The sequence below is a fragment of the Lynx canadensis genome, chromosome A2 (assembly GCF_007474595.2).
Source record: "Lynx canadensis isolate LIC74 chromosome A2, mLynCan4.pri.v2, whole genome shotgun sequence".
Classification (NCBI taxonomy): domain Eukaryota; kingdom Metazoa; phylum Chordata; class Mammalia; order Carnivora; family Felidae; genus Lynx; species Lynx canadensis.
Genome location: NC_044304.2, coordinates 109,242,588 through 109,251,570, shown reverse-complemented (window position 1 = coordinate 109,251,570; position 8,983 = coordinate 109,242,588). Strand labels below are relative to the sequence as shown.

Genomic DNA, 8,983 nt, shown 5'->3' with positions numbered 1-8,983 from the left:
ATGTAAGTCATGTTAATTATAACATCTCTTTCCCCTTGCTTCTCTCTGTGTGTTGATCCAATAAGCCATGTAATAGGAGCTCCTCAGTTTGGTCCGTGACACTTTTCATACTCTGACCTCTAAACTCATTTGCGGGTATCATACTTAAAACTACCATAGCATCAAGGTAATTTCACATTCTGAGAAGAGTACAACTAACTTATACCATGAAATCCATAAATGTATGATGGTATCAATCATAAGAAATAAAATTGTCAAGGAATTTGAACAAAAAGTATGCAGCTATCAGTGAAATTTAAAGAAACAAACTAAGTAAATGTGGGTAAAGAATACTAAACTGTGGAATTAAAAGAAATTAATTTTTGTATAGTGTAAAATACAGCATATTGTGACATCAGTGGCTTCCTCATGTTGGTAGACAAGGTCCCTAATTATGAAGATAATCATTAATTCTTGAAGCAATAGTAACTAAGTTTATGTTCATAGTTTTAACATTTTATGACACATCCATACTTTTGGCTGTGAACATAATTATTGAAACAGCTTGGCAGAGGCAGATTGAGACATATTTAGATATTTCATTCTTTCAAGTTATAAAAAATTAGCAATTCTAAGGCATGCTAATATAAAGATTAATATAACCTGGATAACTTAGTTGTAAGCTTGGTTGTGAATCATCAAGGTAATACTGAGATGCACAAGAACAGTTTCAATAATTACAGCAGATTCAAAACAATACTAAAATCACTCGTCTGAGATATGTCATACATCCATTTCTTTTCAGAGAAGAAAACCAACAAAATCCAAACCATCAATAAAATATCAAATAAGAGTTGGACAATTACTACGGGATCACAATCTAGCCATTGCAAATGATGCAGAAACACCTTGCACATGACAGCAGCCTGCTCTCTAGACCATACTGTCTGGTCTTCTTTCTCTCACCAAATAAATTCAACAGTTTTCATATAATGCAAGCTGGTATATTATCAACTGGAACAAAGAAAGCAGTGTTCAAGACACCTTAAATTGTGTTTATCTCTAACACTGAGAACCCCACTTGTATCTCCATCATCAATATACTCCCCAGCATCACCAAAGTAATGTACTTGTGTCAGATACTCATCTTTCTAAATCTTCAGTAAACCATTAAGCTCATAATGCCCAAAAGAACCTTGAGAGGGGGTGAGTCCAGGCCTCCATCACAGCTTGAGGAAGAAAGAGTTACAGAAATGCACAGACCAATCTTCCCTCCGGATCTTTCCCACTTTTTCCCCAGGTCCAAACTCCCCATCACTAAAACCACTCCCATTCAAAATCTGTCAGTAGAGACCATTATCAACAGGGAAGCAAGACTGAACTTTGGTACTTGTTTTGGGAGTCTAAACCAGAGATCCTGTGGACCCTTGGTAAGTTGAGTTATATACACATGAAGCTGATACTCAATCCAATACTGCCATTCCAGTTGTTACTATGTTCAATTACTTCATAAGTTTGATTCATAAATAGCTGCTTCATGAAATGCTCATCATCAGTCCTACCCCACATACAAACGGAACACTCTTTTTCCCCCTAGAACCCTCAGACATCACTTGAGTTAGCATCCATTTGACTCATCAATACATATGACATTAGAGTCGTTAATACTCTGAATCTATTCCAACAGTGTTTGCCAATGCATACACATGGGAAAATTAATTTAATACAACTCTTAGGAGTATGAACTTTTCAGACTTTTCAGTTGACTGTGTTGCCTAACAATTAAGGGAAACAATAGATGGGCTCCATTCTCTCCAACTGTTTACAAATATTTTCCTTAAACAAATGTGAATGTATCTGATAACGATACACTTAGCACACAAATGGCAGTGACGTGGAAGAAAAAAAAAACCTTCCAAGTAGGAAATAAATTTTTAATTTAAGGTCATTGAATCTTAATTTCAATCTTTAAGGTCAACGGTTGATAACATCTTTATCAAGCAAAATGTCTTTTGAAACATCCAATAAGTTATGTAATTAAAATATACTTAAAGCTTAAACTTAAAATCTTCCTTTAAGTAATTTTAAGAATTAGACTCTTAAGGTGAGCTGGTCTATGAAAATCTCATTCATAACAAATTAAAATTATCTTGTTTGAAAATTCCTGGCAGCCTCTGTCAGTTTTACCATCAGTTAGGGGAAGAAATATCAAGATATGCCAAGTAGTCAGCAAGTATTTCTTACGAGTTTTAGGAAAATGGATGCTTTTACATCTATTAGGATGTTCTTTTCTTTCAATGACAATGTGAATATGCAAACCTTGAAGTCATAGGTTCTTCTCCAGATACTTCACACCACAATTTAAATGTGTATCTTTCTCCCTCCATATTACAATTCCACTTTGCTACTCCTTTCTTGCTCTGCTTTCCCTTGATTGTAGTGACACCTAATGTCAGAACCAGAGAATATATTCAGCTCAGCCTTTGTAGTTTCCCAACTACCTGGACTGGTCAGGTTATAATCTCACCCTCTCAGCAGACAGCATTCACTAAAGTAACTTGGTGAGCCATGAAAACATGATGAAGACAATTAAATTTGCTTAAAATAGAAGTGGAATTAGTACTTGAAACCTGTGAATCATCTTTTTTTATATACAATTTTGGAAAATCCCTAAACATATGTGAATTTTTGAAAATTCACATCCACTAATTTTATTGATAAAGAGTTTTCTTACTTAGTTTCTGGACTTAGTGGGCCCATGTGAAGAACAGTTATAGTAATAAGTAAGGAAACTAATATTGGGAATTCATCCAACTTTTTTTTTTATATGCATTTATCATCTCTCCCAAAAAGAGACCAACTTGACATTGGTACTTTCTATGTCATCTCCAGTAACAATTACAGGAGCCTGGTCCACAGTAGAACAACATGTCTGGGAAGGCAGAGTTCCCCTTCTGCCACTTTTCAGGTCCTCACTCATTCATTCTTACTCATTCAGGTCCTCACTCCTTCATTCTTACTCATTTTTACAAGTCTGTAAGATGAACGTTATCATCTTCGCTACTTATATTAATGATTTAACTTGGGTTGCAGTGGCTACGAATGAGGTATTTGAACCTAGACATTCTGGGCCTGGAGCAGGACAATGGGAAGGTGGGTACAGAGGATATACGGCTCCATGATCATTATTTCTCAAATGAGTTCTGTAAGTCATCAGTTGTCATGACAATTGTTAAGGCAATGATGAGAATGTTAGATGAAGCATGATCAAATACATGATTAAAATCAGTGGTCCCATTGTAAAGAAGACAGTAAAAGGGGAAATTCCCCTTGAAGGTTTTTGCTTTCTCTCCAATCAGCCCTGGAGACTGAGGTCCCCAAAATGGCCCATTAATGGGTCCATTCTTCCAGATGTTAGAACCTGTCTATTCTTCACTAGGGCCTCCACTCTTAAGCACTATGTGTCATGTCTCCCTTAATGGGGAAAACATAAAATTTGGGTTGAAAAGATATAAGTTTGAGCCATCTAATGTGAGCCTGGCCAAGTCACTGAACCCATTTTAGGCTCAATTTAAAGTGAGGTAAATGACATCTTTCAAATCAAGATGGCAACTGAAGTCCACATTCTTCCAAACTCTCCTCTGAGTACTACAGGGGAAAAAAAAAATCATTCCTTCTTGGGAACTACAAAAAGGTGCAGTTAGCCAAATTGAAAATTCAAGTACACTCAAGACCAGAGTGAGAGAGGATTGATATGCCTATTATCAAGGTGTGCCTTCGAGGCAAAACTGAAAGGAACCCCCATCCAGGAGATTTGCAGTAAGTCCTGCACATAGGCTTAGTCATGACATGGTAGGTGGGAGTAAATTTAAATTCTACTGGAGTTTTCACGAAGTGCAATCAAACTTTGAATCTTCATAGAGTGGGAAGCCACAAAGACACTCACTGTATAAATCTGGCCCAAGATGCCAGCTTAAGAAACAGAGGACACTCCTAAGGTTTAATATCTGGCTTGATACACCTCTACCAAGTCATCTTACTTTATTTACTTTACTAATCCACACTCTCTCCAGTTATTCAGTGGAGCCAGCTGTCCCACACATCATCCAGGAGCCCTGTCCCTATTTGCTCCCCAGGTCCACTGCTTACTCCTCTCTTCCTCTCCTGTATGGGAGGAAAAATGCTGTGCCTACAGGGCCCACAGGGCAAGTACCAAGGAATAAGTCTCTTTTTTATCCATATTGTTGGAAAAAAAAAAAAACAAACAATTGTTTACCAAGTGTTTAGTTGTAGTATCCTCAAGACTTAGAAACTTGAGAGGCTTAAAGGAAATGAGAGGGATATTATTTTGTACCGGAAAATGTAATCATTCTTGACATAACAAGAATCCATAGGTTGCAGATGCTGAACATGAGCAGCTTATGAAAACCCTATGCGTTTAAAATGTTTGATATAAAATAACACTGCTCACTAACGAATTCTGGAGATATCTACTCCTTTAAACCAAAGAGTCTGGTTTTTTTTTTTTCCAGAAAACACTAGTTTTTAAATTATTTGCTCTACAGGATTTAGAAAATAGAGATGGATAAGTATTCTCTCCAGGTCATTCTTTCTCTTTCATTTAGTGAATAGTTGCATAAGTACCTATTCTGATATGGTACAATATTATTAGTAAATGAAAATAGTATGTTCAGAGGTATTGACAGAACGGCATCATTTGTGTTAATATAAAAATTTAATAGGCAAGTTTATATAAACCTGAAAGGCCACCAAAAACACTACTAGAACTGATAAATTGATTCAGTAAGGACGCAGAATACAAAATCAGTATACAGAAATCCATGGCATTTCTATTCACTAATAAGGAGATAGAAGAGAAATTAAGGTAACAATACCATTTATAATTACACCAAGTATAATAAAATACTTAGAAATAAACTTTTTTTTCAATGTTTATTTATTTTTGAGACAGAGAGAGACAGAGCATGAACGGGCGAGGGTCAGAGAGAGGGAGCCACAGAATCCGAAACAGGCTCCAGGCTCCGAGCTGTCAGCACAGAGCCCGACGCGGGGCTCGAACTCACGGACCACAAGATCACAACCTGAGCCGAAGTTGGCTGCTCAACCGACTGAGCCACCCAGGCGCCCCAGAAATAAACTTAACTAAGGAGGTTTAAGACCTGTACTCTGAAAACTATCAAACATCGATGAAAGAAACTGAAGATGACACAAATGGCAAGATGTTCATGTTCATGGATTCAAAGAATAAATATTGTTAAAATATCCATACTACCCAAAGCAATCTAGAGATTTAATGCAATCCCTATCAAAAGAATGCAACTAGAGGTATCCTAATTCCAGGTTTCAAAGCTGTAGTAGTCAAAAGGCACAAAAATAGACACAGAGATCAATGGCAGAGAATAGCGAGTCCAGAAATAAACCTAAAATTATGTGGTCAATTAACCTTTGACAACAAAGGAAATAATATGCAATGGGAAAAAAAAAACTGTCTCTTTAACAAACAGTGTGGGGAGAACTGGACAGCTACATGCAAAAGAACAAACTGGAGCACTTTCTTCCATCCTATAAAAAAATAAACTCAAAATGGATTAAGGACCTAAACCTGAGACCTGAGACCATAAAAATCCTAGAGGAGAGCAAAGGCAGTAACTTCTCTGACACTGGCCATAGCAACATCGTTCTAGGTATGTCTCCTGAGGCCAGGGAAACAAAAGCAACAACTATTAGGACTATATCAAAACAAAACATTTCTGCACAGCAAAGGAAACAATCAGTAAAACTAAAATATAATCTACTGAATGAGAGAAGATATTTGCAATGACATACCTCATCAAGGGTTAGTATCCAAAATCAAGACACAAATGTATACACACACACACACACACACACACACACACACACACACACACACACTGGAATGTTACTCAACCATAAGAAAGAAAGAAATCTTCTCATTTGCCACAACGTGGATAAATCTAGAGGGTATAATGCTAAGGGAGACAAGTCAGAGAAAAAACAATATCATATGATTTTACTCATATATGGAATTTAAGAAACAAAACCAATGAACAAAGGAAAAACAAAGAGACAAACCAAAAAGCAAACTATTTAGAGTCTGTGGAGAGCAGACTGATGGTTATCAGAGGGGAGGTAGGTGGATGGATAGGCCAAAAAGGTGATGGGAATTAAAGAGTACATTCATCATGATGAACATTCAGTAACGTATAGAATTATAGAATTGCTACATTGTACATCTGAAACTAACACTGTATGTTAACCATACTGGAATTAAAATTTTAAAAATAAAAAGTAAAAAATTATCATAGGTAGGTATATACAGAGATGATAGTGAATGATAAATGGGGACATCCTTGAATATAGAGAACGTATTTCTGGAAGAAAGCCTGAGAAGTTGGTAGTAACTATTGCCTCTAAGAAAGAGACCCATGCCCTGCAATATATAAGAGGCAGACCTATGTTCCACTGTTCATCTTTCATACTGTTTATTTTCTCTCAGTTCAAGACTGACAAACTCAAACAGCCAGATGGACACAGGCATGCAAATACATACACACATTATAAATGGACAGGTAATTCTAACCCTACATTCAATTTATGTGACCAAATAATTTTGTAAAAATGTGGTTATTGCCCTGGAAAGAATGAACCCTAAGTGGTACTATCTTGATTTTTTAAAAATATTTATTTACTTGGATAAATTTATATTTTGTCCCCCAATGGAAAGAAATTGAAAAACCTACAATAGCTTGGAAATTTAATATAACATGTTAAATAATTATAAAAAGAACCATTTATACTGCATGTTTCATAGGATAAAATTTGCTTTTGAAGAAGTGACTCTAACTAAAAAGAAGTATTTGAGATCATTTCTCATTAAGACTAACTATGATTCTAAGATTCAAAAGATTATCCTCCACTGAAATAAAATTTCTCAAACTTACCAGGTAACCAAGCACCTATGGAAAGAGTATTTTCTTAATTAAAATAATAGAGTCGAATTTTTCTGGCAGCCGCCGCCTACCGACTGTAACTCGCAGAGCTCCAGCAAAGAAGAATGTGGGAGTCAGTAAGGAGGTTTCTGTACCATGGCTCGTAGACTGCCTGCAAATCGACCGGTGGTAAAGCACCGAGGAAGCAAGGGGCTACAAAAGCCGCTGGCAAGAGTGCGCCCTCTACTGGAAGGGTGAAGAAACCTCATCATTACAAGCCCCGTCTTGTGGCGCTCCGCAAAATCAGTCAGAAGCCCCGGAACTTCTCATCTGCAAACTTCCTTTCCAACGTCTGGGGCGAGAAATTGCTCAGGACTGCAAAACAGATCTGCGCTTCCAGAGCGTGGCTTTTCAGGATGCAAGGGAGGCCTACCTGGTGGGCCTCTTTGAAGATACCAACCCGTGTGCTATCTATGCCAAACATGTAAGTAACAATTATGCCAAAAGACATCCAGCCAGCATGCCGCATACGTGGCGAACGTGCTTAAGCATCCACACTGATGGAAAACATTTCATTCTTTAAAAAAAAAAAAAAATGGATTGCAAACGGAAAAATAGGGAAAAGATATCAGGTATTGGCAGTTTTTCCATTTTCATTCGTGTGTGCATTTTTAATATAAATGCGGGGACATCAAGCATTCAGGCAAGTCAAAATGTTTCAGTGAATACATTTCAGCAGTTTAACTTTATAACAATTATAAATAAACCTGTTAAATTTTTCTGGACAATGCCAGCATTTGGATTTTTTTTTTTTTAAACAAGTAAATCTCTTTTTGGCGGCAACTAAATAGTGTCTGCAGCATTTTTACCATCCAGGAGATTCCATCCATTCACTATACTTTTCTAAATGAGTTGTCCTACATGCAAGCACAGGTTTTTAATGCTGTTTTCTGTGCTGTTCCTGTAAGTTTGCTATTATGATACATTAAACTAAGAAAGAAAGAAAGAAAGAAAGAAAGAAAGAAAGAAAGAAAGAAAGAAAGAAAGAAAGAAAGAAAGAAAGAAAGAATAGAGTCTACAGAGAAGTGCCACTTAAAACTTAATGATAATTCTAACTGTATTAACCACAAGGAAAACTGAAGGTAATTGCTGTCATTTATATGAGAAAAAAGACCACACTGAAAAATAATTTCTGATGATATCAGAAAAAGAAATCTTCAGAAAACTACCAGGTACCTGGTGTAAGAGACAAATACTGTTAAGAATCCAATTAACGTAGGTGTGCCCGGCTGGATCAGTCAGGGAAGTATGGGACTCTTCGTCTCAGGGTTATCAGTTCAAACCCCACTCAGGGTGTAGAGCCTACTTTAAAAAAAAAAAAAAAACTGATTAATGTTCATATATACAAAGAATATTTTTTAAAATTTTGGTATAATGTACATGAATATATTTTAAGTAATTTTACTGTAGCAAATCATCATTAACTGAACAATTTGTGATGTGTTATGCAATAAAACCAATTTGGGCCAACAAACATTTTAAATTATTATTTTAAATTATACAATTCCAAAGGCCTTTACTACTTCCTTTTATTCCCAGTGTCGTCCTTGTTTAGAGCACATAGTATATGATCACACTACTGGGTGAGAACCAAAGCCATTAATCAGCTTAGATAACACGGGACCTGATTTTGTTACCTCTTAGGTAGTACCACCATCTCCGTATCTATTTTGATAGATAACATGTGAGGAGTTTAATGGCGATGTCAGAGTATTTTGAGATTTTTCCATAAATCACTAGCCATCAAGAACAAGGTAAAAGCATTCCAACTCTCAGTGAGAAAAATATTTAGGGATCACTGCCCATCTGTTTCTTTGATTCATAAATGCTGGATTTAAAATTAAAATTGTAGGGGTGCCTGAACGGCTCAGGTCATGATCTCATAGTCAGATGGAGCTCCCTCAAGTCATGGAGTCTTTGGGCTCAGCGCTGACAAGTGGAAGCCTGCCAGGGACTTCCCCTCTCCCCTCTCT

General features: G+C 36.6%; 1 pseudogene; it reads left to right on the top strand.

The window, feature by feature from the left end:
* Positions 1–1,160: 1,160 nt before the first annotated feature.
* LOC115501656 lies at positions 1,161–7,498 on the top strand (annotated as a pseudogene).
* Positions 7,499–8,983: the final 1,485 nt, after the last annotated feature.